This window comes from Giraffa tippelskirchi, chromosome 14 (assembly GCF_054371585.1).
Source record: "Giraffa tippelskirchi isolate mGirTip1 chromosome 14, T2T-mGirTip1v1.2.pri, whole genome shotgun sequence".
In the NCBI taxonomy this organism is placed as follows: Eukaryota; Metazoa; Chordata; class Mammalia; order Artiodactyla; family Giraffidae; genus Giraffa; species Giraffa tippelskirchi.
The window spans coordinates 7,198,345-7,216,447 of NC_137288.1; positions in this window are offsets into that span (position 1 = coordinate 7,198,345).

An 18,103-nucleotide genomic window follows, 5' to 3' on the forward strand; every position below is an offset into this window, starting at 1 on the left:
TTGTGTTGGTGTTCTTTGTCTGTTTGGAGACACATCCTTGATAAGCTTTGTGTTTCCACTCATTCGTCTGGCGATGTATGACCTGTCTTTTGCTTTTGTCATGAGGTCTTTCCCACAGTAGATATCTTTGATTTTGCCAAGTCCACTGTATTCTCTGGGTTTTTTTGTGGACTGCCTTTTAGTTTTGTGTGTGAAGACTCAAAGCACGTGTCCGGTTTCTGCTCATTGTTCTTCTAGATTGGTGACAAGTTTTCACGGAAAGTTTGTCTAGGGATAAGTGGAAGTGAACTCGGTGTAAGGTGTCAAGTCTCCATCTCCATTCATGTCATCCCCTGCAGTTTCCAATTCCCTGTTCCTGAGTGGTTTTGGAGACCTTGTGGGAAGTTTGGTTGCATTGGAGTTTGCATTACCACCTTGATTCGATTCACACTGTTCTGCCGTCAGGGACACTGTCAAGGGGGAGTGAGGAGCAGCCTGCACTTCCAGCAGTGACCACACGGTGGGGCGAGTGCTGCTCTCCCCTCTGGGAGCCCCAGGCCACAGGCATCCCAGTGAGGAGCCAGCTCTGTGCTCAGCTGAAAGGAGTTAGTCTCTCAGGGGCCTCTGAGCCCTTGCCTTTGGATCACCCAGGGTGGGCATTGACTGGGACAGAAAAAATTGCCCTGAATTCCATGGACGGAAGAGCCTGGCTGTGTAGAGTTCGTGGGTTGCCGTGAATCAGACACAACTGAGGACAGAAAAATTCAATACATTAAAACACTTTTGGGGGGTGGGGGTGAGTGAAAGGGGGTGATGTGGGTTTTTTTGTCTTATATAACAGCCAAGGGAAATCTAGTTTAAACCTAAATTCACATAGACGGGAAAGGTATAGCTCTCCGTCACCGTATTAAAAAAAAAAAAAAAACTACTAAACTTTTCTGAAAGTTTATTTACTAGCTTCCTTGAGCAGTTCATGGTGAAGCATTTTTTTTTTTTTTTCTGTGACATTGGCCTCATTAAAAAGTACGGTTTGCCTTTACTGGATAATTTTGTTCATTGGTTTCTTAGGGAACCTTGGTAATATTTGAGTTTCCTGGGGAGTATGGTCACATGACCTGGCCCTGGCCAATCGGTGCGTTCCACCTCCCTGGCCACTGTGATTGGCTCCGGGCTGGGGCAGTGCCCAATCGGGGCCCAGGGCCGGGCCTGACGTTGGAAGCCAGGGGAAGACGAGCTGTCGTCCTGCTGGGGTAGGGGAAGGGGTGGGGCCGGGGGAGGTCAGGCTCCAGCAGTGGGAGGGGCGCCTGCGGCAGTTGGTGACCTTCCCGCTCCCCTCAGGGCAGAGCCGCCGGCCTGAGAATGAGGGCGCTGCTGAGCCCAGGGGCTGGGATGGCCCGTTGCTGCTGTGGTCCCAGAGCTCCACCCGAGACCTGAGGGAAACCTTCTGCCCGTGAGTCCTCTCCCGCTTGTCTGTCAGCTTGTTTGAAGCATGCTGGGTTTTCTGCCCAGCTGGCTAAGGGGAGTCCCTGGAAATGCAAGGGTGTGGGTTTTGGCAGACTTCAGGGAAGACATGCCAGATGAGCCTGGGAGACTCCAGCTTAATCTGGATTCAGGAGATATCTCTTCGGGCCAGCTAGTAATTGTAGGATAAGCCTAATGAGTCTTCACAGGATGAAGAGAGTAACGTGCCAAGGTAGCATTCGATGTCCTCATTCGAGAGGATGAAGCTGGTGCTCAGAGAAGGGGGGAACTTGGCCACAGCAAGGAGGTGTGCACCCAGACAGAACCCCCAGATCCGGCCATTGGAGCTCAGGGAGGCCACTGGTGTGGCTTGTCCCTGTGGCAGGGGCCGAGGCACGCAGCCCACCCTGATTCCTGTGGGGGCCTGACTTGGGAAGTGCCATCTGGTAGCTTTGAGACTCACCAAACCAAATTGCACTGGAGAGAGGAGGGACACCTTCCTTCATCCACCCCCCACCCCCGCCGGCTTCCCACATACCCTGACCCCTTTCTCTCGATTTCGGAGCCATTTCCAGAGTCCCGCTCATATGACCTCATTCGAAGTGCACTGTGGACGAGCTGCCATCTGCAGCTGCTACCACAGCAGCCAAGGGCTTTAGCTCCCGAGTACCTCCCTTCCTTTGGAACTTGGGGGCCCTCTACTCCCCACTTGCACACCACAGACCTTTGCTGAGGATTGTGGGGACCCTCACTCAGTTTGCAGCACGTTGTAGCCATCCCTGTCCTCCCTTGAAACTCAGCTTGTGAGCTCCTTTGGAGCAGCGTGGCCCACCTGGCTGCAACGGAAGAGACACAGCTGACAGTGAAACAACAGCTTAGATCTGAGAGCCGGAAAGCTCTGTCAAAAGGGACCTCCCTCTTCACGCCGTAGAGGCTGTAGGAGCCGCCAGGGTTTCGGAACCAGTGCTGGGGCCAAAATGACTCCACAGCTGTTTTCCTTCCTGGGGAGGGTTCTGGCTTGAGTGGGAATGGCTCAAGTCTAAGGTTCTGAAAGCCCACTGTGTGCAGATGCACGGTACACAGAGAGGAGAAGGTGGAGTCCTGCCCTGGAGGTGGTCACAGCTCACGGATGAGCCAGGCAGGCAGGCAGGCAGGGCATGAGAACACCTGAGCTGCCTTCATGAGTGAATGGTGTGGGGGCAGAGGAAGAGAAGCCGGTCTGCTCCCTCATGTGGTGCCCAGGGCAGGTTGTCCCCAGAGGAAACCCTTACGACGGTGAGGAGAATCCCTGCTGTTTCCCAAGGGGTTCCGTCGGTGCGTGTCTTCCCCGGAGCGCTCAGGCCGCCTCTAAAGTACACTGGCCATGGGCATTGCCTCTCCTTGGAACTTCCCATGTGTTTCTCTTTTTTATGGAACAGTGATTTTCTAGAGGGGTTCTGGGCCACAAGGATGTTGGGTCATTTTCTAGCCTTCTGTCATGAAGAACGCTTTCCTGGGCGTTGGGGTGGTTTGTTGTTCCAGCTCCCTTTCTTGGCTTCTTTTGGGAGCTGGTGCAACAAGACGAGCTCAGCCTCTGCCTTCTGGCTGAGATGTCACCATTCAAACAGCAATGCCTGCCTGGAGATAATGATGGCAGTTGCCAAAAGGGCTTCGTTTGGCACATGGTATCTTGAAAGGACGTACACCGTCCTTTCAGATATCAAAGGCTAGTTCAAATGACATAAAAATGAGAACTCTCCAATGGAGTCTTACAGTAGGTGGAGAGTCCGAAAAACACTGCTTCAGTCATTTCACGGAGAGTCATTGATTGGGGACACCAAGAATATAGGAAGGAATGCACAAAGAAAAGATGAAATTGTGTTCAGGATCGGGGGAAGGGATGAACAGGGCGTGCTTGCCTTGAATCCAGGCTTTGTTGGGGGGTGGGGCATAAAGATCAAACGGGTCTGAAACTACCAAGTGGTGATGGTAACACAGTATCACCAGAGTTACACAACAGTGTTCCCAAATTGCAACAATGATGAAAAAGTTTACGAATCCCAACTTAACCAACAAAAATACAGGAAACCATACAAAAAAGAAAACATCACCAGAAAGGTGGAAACAAACCAAATGCAAAGCAGTTCAGGGGAAAGGAACTCCATGTCCCCTGGGGGCAGACCGAGTTGCCGGCGTCCACGGTGAGCAGACACGGATGGAGGCTGCAGAGCCGACCGCTCCCCTGGACGTGGTGTTTCCGGCAAGGGCTCTGGGTGTCTGTCCAGAACGGGGGCTCGTTCTCCCTGCAGGGGTGGGTGAGTCATCGTGGGCATCTGGGTGTTGCGCGGGAGCCAGGGCAGGCTCTCCCTGCCGAGGCGGTGACTCCTCCTCTGCCTCGGGTTCTCCTGCCAGAGCCCGAGCAGGTACAGGTGCACGTGGAGGTGGAGGTTCTGGCTGAGGGGGTGGGACATCTGTGCCTGGGGCTGGGGGTCCTGCAGGCACGGAGATCCGATCTGCCCGGTGTGCTGGCCAGTACCCAGCTGGCCTGGTGTCTCTGCGAGGGCAAGTCTCGGTTCTCCATCTGCCCTCGGTGGATCCCTGGGTCCTGCACCTGGAGCCACCACCTCTGTAGGGACAGGTCTGGGAAGTGGAGCCTGGTTCCAGTTGGAGGTCAGTGCTAGAGCTGGGGGAGAAGCAAAGTTTGCCCACAGGCCAGCCTTGGCATGTGCGTATCCCGGGACAGAAAGCTTCCAAGAGATTCCCAAAGAATACCCAGCGTCGGATGTCTTTTGGGACTGACGTGTGCGAGATGGGGGGCGGGGGGTGTGAGGCCAGCGCTTGCTGCAGGCCCAGCAGCAGCTTTCGGGGACTCGTCCCTGTGTAGCTCAGCACCCCGTCCCCACACACTCCCGTGCAGCAGCCCCAGCGTCCTCACCACTGTGCTCTGGCGTGCTGGGCTCCAGGTCCTCCTGCTGCCTCAGAGGCCGGGGTTCTCGGGACTCTGGGTCGGAGCCGGGTGTGCTGAGCTCCGTGGCAGCCTCAGACTGGGCCGGCGGGTGTATCCTGGGCGGTGTCTCTGCAGCAGGCCTTCCCCGCCTCCTCTTCTCCCCCGGTGGGCCTGATGCCTCCGTGGGCACGCTCACCTGGAGCCTGCACTGGGCCTCACGGGCGGGGGGGTGGTGCTCCGACCCCTCCCTCCGGGAGGTGGATGGGGTGTCCCCGTCCTCGGCCTCATCACGTGGGAAGCTCTGCAACGACAGTGACCGTCAGCCAGCCATGCTGGGAGTTTTCCAAGCTGGGCCTGGCCAGTGGAACCGCTGCTTCTGCCTGCTCGAACTTCTCTTCCCAGAAGGGTCAGAGACGTGTGTCTGCTCAGATCCCCACCCGGGAGGAAAGAGACCCACCTGTGGGTGTGAGGTCAGCCTGGGCGGCCGCCGCTGCCCGCACACTCCCCATCGGGCCCAGCCTGCTCTCCCCTGGGGTGTGGACACAACTTGTCCGCAGGCTTCTGACCCCACATCCGCCTGGGCTTCCTTGAGGGAGACACACCCCGAGAAACCCGCATCCACACACACAGGCAAAGGACCCGGTGTTTCCGGGTGGCATGGGCGAGGTGGCCTGGCCCGGCCTGGGGCTCCCCGTGTTACCTTTCTGTTTCTCCGGGCAAACGGCCAGAGGCCTCTCGGGGGTGTCCTGAGCCAACGTCGACAGGGTGCCCACGCACACTGCCTGTGAGCTCTCCTGAGGCCCCGGCCTCTGGGCATGGGCAAACAGCAGAACATCCTGGCAGCAAGTGATCTGGCTGGGGGCTCCTCTCCGCTCTGGAGGCCTGGATACCCGGGTTGCGGGTTCTGTTGGGTTCTGTTGCCGGCAGGTGACATCATCGCCTGGGGTTCGTGCTGAGGTCCCTTCCCCAAAACTTCCCAAGGGAATCTCTGGGTTTCTGACTGCTCGACCACCCCCCTTAGGCCATGTGCAGGCACAGAGACGCCCACACAGCCCAGCCCACAGCCCTGGGGAGGCCTGGGTGCAGCCAGGGCCTGAGCTCCGAGGGCCCTGCTGCTCTCAGACCAGGCTCCTTCTTCTCATAAGTGGTGTGGCCCTGGACAAGCATATGCCCCTCAGGGTTTCCCCAGTCTCTCCATCTGCAGAGTGGGGGTCATTCTCCCATCTGCTTCCTAGGTCTGTCGGCCTACGAGCAGCTCCATGCCTTTCCACCTGGGGCCGATATCACGTGGAGCTCGTGCGCTGAGACTTCAGAAAGAAAGATTCCATCCAGGGCTGACATAGCACAGAATGGGGCAGAACGAGGCCTGGATGTGCCGTGGTACCCAGGAAAAGGCACTCCCCCTCCTGACTGTTTTGAGACCCCGCATCCAAGTTGGAGGACCGAAAGGAAGACTCGAAGGTCTCCCTCTCTTGTAGAAAAGAGTAGCCAACTTTCTGGTCCTCTGTTTCCATTGAGATTCTGTTCAAGTGTCCCAGCTCGGCTTCTGCGGGTGGCTGAGCTTCTAATGGCTCCCTGCGTTCTTGTCTTTTCCTCTGCAAACCTTCCGTCCTTTTCCCCCTTCTGGGGTGGATGGGCGCTGTCATTGCTTCTACCTTCGAGACAGATTGAGGAAAAGTCTGGACCATCGACTCCTTTCCTCTCTTTGGTTCCGTGTCTCTCTCTGGCTGTGTCCCTCTCTTTTCCTTTCTCAATTCCCTCTGTGTCTTCCTCTTTCTCTCTCGTGTGTGGATGGATGGATGCTAGGAATTCCACATGTATATGATTAGATGAGGGTTATGTTTTAGGGATAGGTTAGAGGGAGAGAAAGGCTTCAGGTCGGAGTTGGTCATAGGGGAAGGGTCAAGGGTGGTGGTGGTGTTTCTTGGAATCTGAGTGCTGTGCATTCTTCGTCTCTTTCCATATGAACCCCTTCTCAGATACACCACTTGGAAGGAGTCTCTCGTGTTCCGTTTCCTATCTTTTGCATTTGTGAATGCTTAGCTTCTCTGTTGTGAAGAGGTTCCATTGGATGGAAACCCATTGGTGTACTTCGTGTACCTCTTTCCCTTAATTGAAGAGACCCATTTCTACCTCCGCCCAGCAAATGGCAAGGAGACTCTGATGTTAAGGAGCCTTTGACCTACGCTTCTTTCTAGCTATCTCATGACATCAGTCTTTAGGGTGAGGTTTTTCCCCAATATTGAGGTGGTCTGAGATCCAAACCAATAGCGTTCTTCAGATGTAGCTGTCTGGGTTTCCCATGGACATTGATTGAAGAGGCTTTCTTGTTCCCATTTGGATAATCTCCCCTTCTGTGTCAGAGATGAGTTGACGATGGATGCTGGGGTTTGTTTCTGGACCCTCAACTTTATTCCATCGATCTGGATCTGTGTGTGTTGTTGTATTCCCAATAGCATACTGTCCTGCCGCTGCTGCTGCTGCTGCTAAGTCACTTCAGTCGTGTCAGACTCTGCGCGACCCCATGGCCTGCAGCCTACCAGGCTCCTCCGTCCAGGGCATTTTCCAGGCAAGAGTACTGGAGTGGGTCGCCATTGCCTTCTCCGATACTCTCCTGAGGATCCTAGTTTGGTCGTCTAATTTCCTTTCACACAACCTTGGATGTCCGTATCGGGGCCTTTTCGTCGGATTGTATTGACAATTTAGGCTCTTTTCTGTTTCCGTAACCCCTTTTGCAATTCTTTGTTCGGTGCGAAAATGCATTGGCATTTTGGGAGGAATAGCATCGAAGCTGTGGATTGCCTTGTGGGGCTGTGACATCATTTTACCAATAGGAATTTTTCAAGCCCTGAGCACAGCTTCTCTCTCCAGTGATTGGTGTGGGCTTGATCTTCCTTCTTCCATCTCTCGCCGTTTTGTGAGAACAGGTGCATCCTTCCCTTCTGGGTTAGATGGACTCGTGGATATCACTTCAGTGCATGGCATTGTCAGTGGGGGTGATAATTCCCTTCTCATTGGAAGACTTTGCTGTGAGTATTAGAAATGCAAGTGACTTCTCTTCCCCTTCCTCCCTGTCCATCTCTCAGAGCCACCGGGAAACAGAGGCCTCATCCACGGTCACACAGGCCTGAGGGGGTGCAACTAGACTGTTGTTTCTTCAGGCCCTCAGTGCTGGACATCATCCGGGATCCTCTGTGTGTGTCTTCCTCAGTCTGGTGTCCCTTCAGACCTTTCCCTAGTTTTCACAGGCTTGTTGTGTTGGTGTTCTTTGTCTGTTTGGAGACACATCCTTGATAAGCTTTGTGTTTCCACTCATTCGTCTGGCGATGTATGACCTGTCTTTTGCTTTTGTCATGAGGTCTTTCCCACAGTAGATATCTTTGATTTTGCCAAGTCCACTGTATTCTCTGGGTTTTTTTGTGGACTGCCTTTTAGTTTTGTGTGTGAAGACTCAAAGCACGTGTCCGGTTTCTGCTCATTGTTCTTCTAGATTGGTGACAAGTTTTCACGGAAAGTTTGTCTAGGGATAAGTGGAAGTGAACTCGGTGTAAGGTGTCAAGTCTCCATCTCCATTCATGTCATCCCCTGCAGTTTCCAATTCCCTGTTCCTGAGTGGTTTTGGAGACCTTGTGGGAAGTTTGGTTGCATTGGAGTTTGCATTACCACCTTGATTCGATTCACACTGTTCTGCCGTCAGGGACACTGTCAAGGGGGAGTGAGGAGCAGCCTGCACTTCCAGCAGTGACCACACGGTGGGGCGAGTGCTGCTCTCCCCTCTGGGAGCCCCAGGCCACAGGCATCCCAGTGAGGAGCCAGCTCTGTGCTCAGCTGAAAGGAGTTAGTCTCTCAGGGGCCTCTGAGCCCTTGCCTTTGGATCACCCAGGGTGGGCATTGACTGGGACAGAAAAAATTGCCCTGAATTCCATGGACGGAAGAGCCTGGCTGTGTAGAGTTCGTGGGTTGCCGTGAATCAGACACAACTGAGGACAGAAAAATTCAATACATTAAAACACTTTTGGGGGGTGGGGGTGAGTGAAAGGGGGTGATGTGGGTTTTTTTGTCTTATATAACAGCCAAGGGAAATCTAGTTTAAACCTAAATTCACATAGACGGGAAAGGTATAGCTCTCCGTCACCGTATTAAAAAAAAAAAAAAACTACTAAACTTTTCTGAAAGTTTATTTACTAGCTTCCTTGAGCAGTTCATGGTGAAGCATTTTTTTTTTTTTTCTGTGACATTGGCCTCATTAAAAAGTACGGTTTGCCTTTACTGGATAATTTTGTTCATTGGTTTCTTAGGGAACCTTGGTAATATTTGAGTTTCCTGGGGAGTATGGTCACATGACCTGGCCCTGGCCAATCGGTGCGTTCCACCTCCCTGGCCACTGTGATTGGCTCCGGGCTGGGGCAGTGCCCAATCGGGGCCCAGGGCCGGGCCTGACGTTGGAAGCCAGGGGAAGACGAGCTGTCGTCCTGCTGGGGTAGGGGAAGGGGTGGGGCCGGGGGAGGTCAGGCTCCAGCAGTGGGAGGGGCGCCTGCGGCAGTTGGTGACCTTCCCGCTCCCCTCAGGGCAGAGCCGCCGGCCTGAGAATGAGGGCGCTGCTGAGCCCAGGGGCTGGGATGGCCCGTTGCTGCTGTGGTCCCAGAGCTCCACCCGAGACCTGAGGGAAACCTTCTGCCCGTGAGTCCTCTCCCGCTTGTCTGTCAGCTTGTTTGAAGCATGCTGGGTTTTCTGCCCAGCTGGCTAAGGGGAGTCCCTGGAAATGCAATGGTGTGGGTTTTGGCAGACTTCAGGGAAGACATGCCAGATGAGCCTGGGAGACTCCAGCTTAATCTGGATTCAGGAGATATCTCTTCGGGCCAGCTAGTAATTGTAGGATAAGCCTAATGAGTCTTCACAGGATGAAGAGAGTAACGTGCCAAGGTAGCATTCGATGTCCTCATTCGAGAGGATGAAGCTGGTGCTCAGAGAAGGGGGGAACTTGGCCACAGCAAGGAGGTGTGCACCCAGACAGAACCCCCAGATCCGGCCATTGGAGCTCAGGGAGGCCACTGGTGTGGCTTGTCCCTGTGGCAGGGGCCGAGGCACGCAGCCCACCCTGATTCCTGTGGGGGCCTGACTTGGGAAGTGCCATCTGGTAGCTTTGAGACTCACCAAACCAAATTGCACTGGAGAGAGGAGGGACACCTTCCTTCATCCACCCCCCACCCCCGCCGGCTTCCCACATACCCTGACCCCTTTCTCTCGATTTCGGAGCCATTTCCAGAGTCCTGCTCATATGACCTCATTCGAAGTGCACTGTGGACGAGCTGCCATCTGCAGCTGCTACCACAGCAGCCAAGGGCTTTAGCTCCCGAGTACCTCCCTTCCTTTGGAACTTGGGGGCCCTCTACTCCCCACTTGCACACCACAGACCTTTGCTGAGGATTGTGGGGACCCTCACTCAGTTTGCAGCACGTTGTAGCCATCCCTGTCCTCCCTTGAAACTCAGCTTGTGAGCTCCTTTGGAGCAGCGTGGCCCACCTGGCTGCAACGGAAGAGACACAGCTGACAGTGAAACAACAGCTTAGATCTGAGAGCCGGAAAGCTCTGTCAAAAGGGACCTCCCTCTTCACGCCGTAGAGGCTGTAGGAGCCGCCAGGGTTTCGGAACCAGTGCTGGGGCCAAAATGACTCCACAGCTGTTTTCCTTCCTGGGGAGGGTTCTGGCTTGAGTGGGAATGGCTCAAGTCTAAGGTTCTGAAAGCCCACTGTGTGCAGATGCACGGTACACAGAGAGGAGAAGGTGGAGTCCTGCCCTGGAGGTGGTCACAGCTCACGGATGAGCCAGGCAGGCAGGCAGGCAGGGCATGAGAACACCTGAGCTGCCTTCATGAGTGAATGGTGTGGGGGCAGAGGAAGAGAAGCCGGTCTGCTCCCTCATGTGGTGCCCAGGGCAGGTTGTCCCCAGAGGAAACCCTTACGATGGTGAGGAGAATCCCTGCTGTTTCCCAAGGGGTTCCGTCGGTGCGTGTCTTCCCCGGAGCGCTCAGGCCGTCTCTAAAGTACACTGGCCATGGGCATTGCCTCTCCTTGGAACTTCCCATGTGTTTCTCTTTTTTATGGAACAGTGATTTTCTAGAGGGGTTCTGGGCCACAAGGATGTTGGGTCATTTTCTAGCCTTCTGTCATGAAGAACGCTTTCCTGGGCGTTGGGGTGGTTTGTTGTTCCAGCTCCCTTTCTTGGCTTCTTTTGGGAGCTGGTGCAACAAGACGAGCTCAGCCTCTGCCTTCTGGCGGAGATGTCACCCTTGAAACAGCAATGCCTGCCTGGAGATAATGATGGCAGTGGCCAAAAGGGCTTCGTTTGGCACATGGTATCTTGAAAGGACGTACACCGTCCTTTCAGATATCAAAGGCTAGTTCAAATGACATAAAAATGAGAACTCTCCAATGGAGTCTTACAGTAGGTGGAGAGTCCGAAAAACACTGCTTCAGTCATTTCACGGAGAGTCATTGATTGGGGACACCAAGAATATAGGAAGGAATGCACAAAGAAAAGATGAAATTGTGTTCAGGATCGGGGGAAGGGATGAACAGGGCGTGCTTGCCTTGAATCCAGGCTTTGTTGGGGGGTGGGGCATAAAGATCAAACGGGTCTGAAACTACCAAGTGGTGATGGTAACACAGTATCACCAGAGTTACACAACAGTGTTCCCAAATTGCAACAATGATGAAAAAGTTTACGAATCCCAACTTAACCAACAAAAATACAGGAAACCATACAAAAAAGAAAACATCACCAGAAAGGTGGAAACAAACCAAATGCAAAGCAGTTCAGGGGAAAGGAACTCCATGTCCCCTGGGGGCAGACCGAGTTGCCGGCGTCCACGGTGAGCAGACAGGGATGGAGGCTGCAGAGCCGACCGCTCCCCTGGACGTGGTGTTTCCGGCAAGGGCTCTGGGTGTCTGTCCAGAGCGGGGGCTCGTTCTCCCTGCAGGGGTGGGTGAGTCATCGTGGGCGTCTGGGTGTTGCGCGGGAGCCAGGGCAGGCTCTCCCTGCCGAGGCGGTGACTCCTCCTCTGCCTCGGGTTGTCCTGCCAGAGCCCGAGCAGGTACAGGTGCACGTGGAGGTGGAGGTTCTGGCTGAGGGGGTGGGACATCAGTGCCTGGGGCTGGGGGTCCTGCAGGCACGGAGATCCGATCTGCCCGGTGTGCTGGCCAGTACCCAGCTGGCCTGGTGTCTCTGCGAGGGCAAGTCTCGGTTCTCCATCTGCCCTCGGTGGATCCCTGGGTCCTGCACCTGGAGCCACCACCTCTGTAGGGACAGGTCTGGGAAGTGGAGCCTGGTTCCAGTTGGAGGTCAGTGCTAGAGCTGGGGGAGAAGCAAAGTTTGCCCACAGGCCAGCCTTGGCATGTGCGTATCCCGGGACAGAAAGCTTCCAAGAGATTCCCAAAGAATACCCAGCGTCGGATGTCTTTTGGGACTGAAGTGTGCAAGACGGGGGGCGGGGGGTGTGAGGCCAGTGCTTGCTGCAGGCCCAGCAGCAGCTTTCGGGGACTCGTCCCTGTGTAGCTCAGCACCCCGTCCCCACACACTCCCGTGCAGCAGCCCCAGCGTCCTCACCTCTGTGCTCTGGCGTGCTGGGCTCCAGGTCCTCCTGCTGCCTCAGAGGCCGGGGTTCTCGGGACTCTGGGTCGGAGCCGGGTGTGCTGAGCTCCGTGGCAGCCTCAGACTGGGCCGGCGGGTGTATCCTAGGCGGTGTCTCTGCAGCAGGCCTTCCCCGCCTCCTCTTCTCCCCCGGTGGGGCTGATGCCTCCGTGGGCACGCTCACCTGGAGCCTGCACTGGGCCTCACGGGCGGGGGGGTGGTGCTCCGACCCCTCCCTCCGGGAGGTGGATGGGGTGTCCCCGTCCTCGGCCTCATCACGTGGGAAGCTCTGCAACGACAGTGACCGTCAGCCAGCCATGCTGGGAGTTTTCCAAGCTGGGCCTGGCCAGTGGAACCGCTGCTTCTGCCTGCTCGAACTTCTCTTCCCAGAAGGGTCAGAGACGTGTGTCTGCTCAGATCCCCACCCGGGAGGAAAGAGACCCACCTGTGGGTGTGAGGTCAGCCTGGGCGGCCGCCGCTGCCCGCACACTCCCCATCGGGCCCAGCCTGCTCTCCCCTGGGGTGTGGACACAACTTGTCTGCAGGCTTCTGACCCCACATCCGCCTGGGCTTCCTTGAGGGAGACACACCCCGAGAAACCCGCATCCACACACACAGGCAAAGGACCCGGTGTTTCCGGGTGGCATGGGCGAGGTGGCCTGGCCCGGCCTGGGGCTCCCCGTGTTACCTTTCTGTTTCTCCGGGCAAACGGCCAGAGGCCTCTCGGGGGTGTCCTGAGCCAACGTCGACAGGGTGCCCACGCACACTGCCTGTGAGCTCTCCTGAGGCCCCGGCCTCTGGGCATGGGCAAACAGCAGAACATCCTGGCAGCAAGTGATCTGGCTGGGGGCTCCTCTCCGCTCTGGAGGCCTGGATACCCGGGTTGCGGGTTCTGTTGGGTTCTGTTGCCGGCAGGTGACATCATCGCCTGGGGTTCGTGCTGAGGTCCCTTCCCCAAAACTTCCCAAGGGAATCTCTGGGTTTCTGACTGCTCGACCACCCCCCTTAGGCCATGTGCAGGCACAGAGACGCCCACACAGCCCAGCCCACAGCCCTGGGGAGGCCTGGGTGCAGCCAGGGCCTGAGCTCCGAGGGCCCTGCTGCTCTCAGACCAGGCTCCTTCTTCTCATAAGTGGTGTGGCCCTGGACAAGCATATGCCCCTCAGGGTTTCCCCAGTCTCTCCATCTGCAGAGTGGGGGTCATTCTCCCATCTGCTTCCTAGGTCTGTCGGCCTACGAGCAGCTCCATGCCTTTCCACCTGGGGCCGATATCACGTGGAGCTCGTGCGCTGAGACTTCAGAAAGAAAGATTCCATCCAGGGCTGACATAGCACAGAATGGGGCAGAACGAGGCCTGGATGTGCCGTGGTACCCAGGAAAAGGCACTCCCCCTCCTGACTGTTTTGAGACCCCGCATCCAAGTTGGAGGACCGAAAGGAAGACTCGAAGGTCTCCCTCTCTTGTAGAAAAGAGTAGCCAACTTTCTGGTCCTGTTTCCATTGAGATTCTGTTCAAGTGTCCCAGCTCGGCTTCTGCGGGTGGCTGAGCTTCTAATGGCTCCCTGCGTTCTTGTCTTTTCCTCTGCAAACCTTCCGTCCTTTTCCCCCTTCTGGGGTGGATGGGCGCTGTCATTGCTTCTACCTTCGAGACAGATTGAGGAAAAGTCTGGACCATCGACTCCTTTCCTCTCTTTGGTTCCGTGTCTCTCTCTGGCTGTGTCCCTCTCTTTTCCGTTCTCAATTCCCTCTGTGTCTTCCTCTTTCTCTCTCGTGTGTGAATGGATGGATGCTAGGAATTCCACATGTATATGATTAGATGAGGGTTATGTTTTAGGGATAGGTTAGAGGGAGAGAAAGGCTTCAGGTCGGAGTTGGTCATAGGGGAAGGGTCAAGGGTGGTGGTGGTGTTTCTTGGAATCTGAGTGCTGTGCATTCTTCGTCTCTTTCCATATGAACCCCTTCTCAGATACACCACTTGGAAGGAGTCTCTCGTGTTCCGTTTCCTATCTTTTGCATTTGTGAATGCTTAGCTTCTCTGTTGTGAAGAGGTTCCATTGGATGGAAACCCATTGGTGTACTTCGTGTACCTCTTTCCCTTAATTGAAGAGACCCATTTCTACCTCCGCCCAGCAAATGGCAAGGAGACTCTGATGTTAAGGAGCCTTTGACCTACGCTTCTTTCTAGCTATCTCATGACATCAGTCTTTAGGGTGAGGTTTTTCCCCAATATTGAGGTGGTCTGAGATCCAAACCAATAGCGTTCTTCAGATGTAGCTGTCTGGGTTTCCCATGGACATTGATTGAAGAGGCTTTCTTGTTCCCATTTGGATAATCTCCCCTTCTGTGTCAGAGATGAGTTGACGATGGATGCTGGGGTTTGTTTCTGGACCCTCAACTTTATTCCATCGATCTGGATCTGTGTGTGTTGTTGTATTCCCAATAGCATACTGTCCTGCCGCTGCTGCTGCTGCTGCTAAGTCACTTCAGTCGTGTCAGACTCTGCGCGACCCCATGGCCTGCAGCCTACCAGGCTCCTCCGTCCAGGGCATTTTCCAGGCAAGAGTACTGGAGTGGGTCGCCATTGCCTTCTCCGATACTCTCCTGAGGATCCTAGTTTGGTCGTCTAATTTCCTTTCACACAACCTTGGATGTCCGTATCGGGGCCTTTTCGTCGGATTGTATTGACAATTTAGGCTCTTTTCTGTTTCCGTAACCCCTTTTGCAATTCTTTGTTCGGTGCGAAAATGCATTGGCATTTTGGGAGGAATAGCATCGAAGCTGTGGATTGCCTTGTGGGGCTGTGACATCATTTTACCAATAGGAATTTTTCAAGCCCTGAGCACAGCTTCTCTCTCCAGTGATTGGTGTGGGCTTGATCTTCCTTCTTCCATCTCTCGCCGTTTTGTGAGAACAGGTGCATCCTTCCCTTCTGGGTTAGATGGACTCGTGGATATCACTTCAGTGCATGGCATTGTCAGTGGGGGTGATAATTCCCTTCTCGTTGGAAGACTTTGCTGTGAGTATTAGAAATGCAAGTGACTTCTCTTCCCCTTCCTCCCTGTCCATCTCTCAGAGCCACCGGGAAACAGAGGCCTCATCCACGGTCACACAGGCCTGAGGGGGTGCAACTAGACTGTTGTTTCTTCAGGCCCTCAGTGCTGGACATCATCCGGGATCCTCTGTGTGTGTCTTCCTCAGTCTGGTGTCCCTTCAGACCTTTCCCTAGTTTTCACAGGCTTGTTGTGTTGGTGTTCTTTGTCTGTTTGGAGACACATCCTTGATAAGCTTTGTGTTTCCACTCATTCGTCTGGCGATGTATGACCTGTCTTTTGCTTTTGTCATGAGGTCTTTCCCACAGTAGATATCTTTGATTTTGCCAAGTCCACTGTATTCTCTGGGTTTTTTTGTGGACTGCCTTTTAGTTTTGTGTGTGAAGACTCAAAGCACGTGTCCGGTTTCTGCTCATTGTTCTTCTAGATTGGTGACAAGTTTTCACGGAAAGTTTGTCTAGGGATAAGTGGAAGTGAACTCGGTGTAAGGTGTCAAGTCTCCATCTCCATTCATGTCATCCCCTGCAGTTTCCAATTCCCTGTTCCTGAGTGGTTTTGGAGACCTTGTGGGGAGTTTGGTTGCATTGGAGTTTGCATTACCACCTTGATTCGATTCACACTGTTCTGCCGTCAGGGACACTGTCAAGGGGGAGTGAGGAGCAGCCTGCACTTCCAGCAGTGACCACACGGTGGGGCGAGTGCTGCTCTCCCCTCTGGGAGCCCCAGGCCACAGGCATCCCAGTGAGGAGCCAGCTCTGTGCTCAGCTGAAAGGAGTTAGTCTCTCAGGGGCCTCTGAGCCCTTGCCTTTGGATCACCCAGGGTGGGCATTGACTGGGACAGAAAAAATTGCCCTGAATTCCATGGACGGAAGAGCCTGGCTGTGTAGAGTTCGTGGGTTGCCGTGAATCAGACACAACTGAGGACAGAAAAATTCAATACATTAAAACACTTTTGGGGGGTGGGGGTGAGTGAAAGGGGGTGATGTGGGTTTTTTTGTCTTATATAACAGCCAAGGGAAATCTAGTTTAAACCTAAATTCACATAGACGGGAAAGGTATAGCTCTCCGTCACCCTATTAAAAAAAAAAAAAAAAAAAAAAACTACTAAACTTTTCTGAAAGTTTATTTACTAGCTTCCTTGAGCAGTTCATGGTGAAGCTTTTTTTTTTTTTTTCTGTGACATTGGCCTCATTAAAAAGTACGGTTTGCCTTTACTGGATAATTTTGTTCATTGGTTTCTTAGGGAACCTTGGTAATATTTGAGTTTCCTGGGGAGTATGGTCACATGACCTGGCCCTGGCCAATCGGTGCGTTCCACCTCCCTGGCCACTGTGATTGGCTCCGGGCTGGGGCAGTGCCCAATCGGGGCCCAGGGCCGGGCCTGACGTTGGAAGCCAGGGGAAGACGAGCTGTCGTCCTGCTGGGGTAGGGGAAGGGGTGGGGCCGGGGGAGGTCAGGCTCCAGCAGTGGGAGGGGCGTGAGGTCCGCCTGCGGCAGTTGGTGACCTTCCCGCTCCCCTCAGGGCAGAGCCGCCGGCCTGAGAATGAGGGCGCTGCTGAGCCCAGGGGCTGGGATGGCCCGTTGCTGCTGTGGTCCCAGAGCTCCACCCGAGACCTGAGGGAAACCTTCTGCCCGTGAGTCCTCTCCCGCTTGTCTGTCAGCTTGTTTGAAGCATGCTGGGTTTTCTGCCCAGCTGGCTAAGGGGAGTCCCTGGAAATGCAATGGTGTGGGTTTTGGCAGACTTCAGGGAAGACATGCCAGATGAGCCTGGGAGACTCCAGCTTAATCTGGATTCAGGAGATATCTCTTCGGGCCAGCTAGTAATTGTAGGATAAGCCTAATGAGTCTTCACAGGATGAAGAGAGTAACGTGCCAAGGTAGCATTCGATGTCCTCATTCGAGAGGATGAAGCTGGTGCTCAGAGAAGGGGGGAACTTGGCCACAGCAAGGAGGTGTGCACCCAGACAGAACCCCCAGATCCGGCCATTGGAGCTCAGGGAGGCCACTGGTGTGGCTTGTCCCTGTGGCAGGGGCCGAGGCACGCAGCCCACCCTGATTCCTGTGGGGGCCTGACTTGGGAAGTGCCATCTGGTAGCTTTGAGACTCACCAAACCAAATTGCACTGGAGAGAGGAGGGACACCTTCCTTCATCCACCCCCCACCCCCGCCGGCTTCCCACATACCCTGACCCCTTTCTCTCGATTTCGGAGCCATTTCCAGAGTCCCGCTCATATGACCTCATTCGAAGTGCACTGTGGACGAGCTGCCATCTGCAGCTGCTACCACAGCGGCCAAGGGCTTTAGCTCCCGAGTACCTCCCTTCCTTTGGAACTTGGGGGCCCTCTACTCCCCACTTGCACACCACAGACCTTTGCTGAGGATTGTGGGGACCCTCACTCAGTTTGCAGCACGTTGTAGCCATCCCTCTCCTCCCTTGAAACTCAGCTTGTGAGCTCCTTTGGAGCAGCGTGGCCCACCTGGCTGCAACGGAAGAGACACAGCTGACAGTGAAACAACAGCTTAGATCTGAGAGCCGGAAAGCTCTGTCAAAAGGGACCTCCCTCTTCACGCCGTAGAGGCTGTAGGAGCCGCCAGGGTTTCGGAACCAGTGCTGGGGCCAAAATGACTCCACAGCTGTTTTCCTTCCTGGGGAGGGTTCTGGCTTGAGTGGGAATGGCTCAAGTCTAAGGTTCTGAAAGCCCACTGTGTGCAGATGCACGGTACACAGAGAGGAGAAGGTGGAGTCCTGCCCTGGAGGTGGTCACAGCTCACGGATGAGCCAGGCAGGCAGGCAGGCAGGGCATGAGAACACCTGAGCTGCCTTCATGAGTGAATGGTGTGGGGGCAGAGGAAGAGAAGCCGGTCTGCTCCCTCATGTGGTGCCCAGGGCAGGTTGTCCCCAGAGGAAACCCTTACGACGGTGAGGAGAATCCCTGCTGTTTCCCAAGGGGTTCCGTCGGTGCGTGTCTTCCCCGGAGCGCTCAGGCCGTCTCTAAAGTACACTGGCCATGGGCATTGCCTCTCCTTGGAACTTCCCATGTGTTTCTCTTTTTTATGGA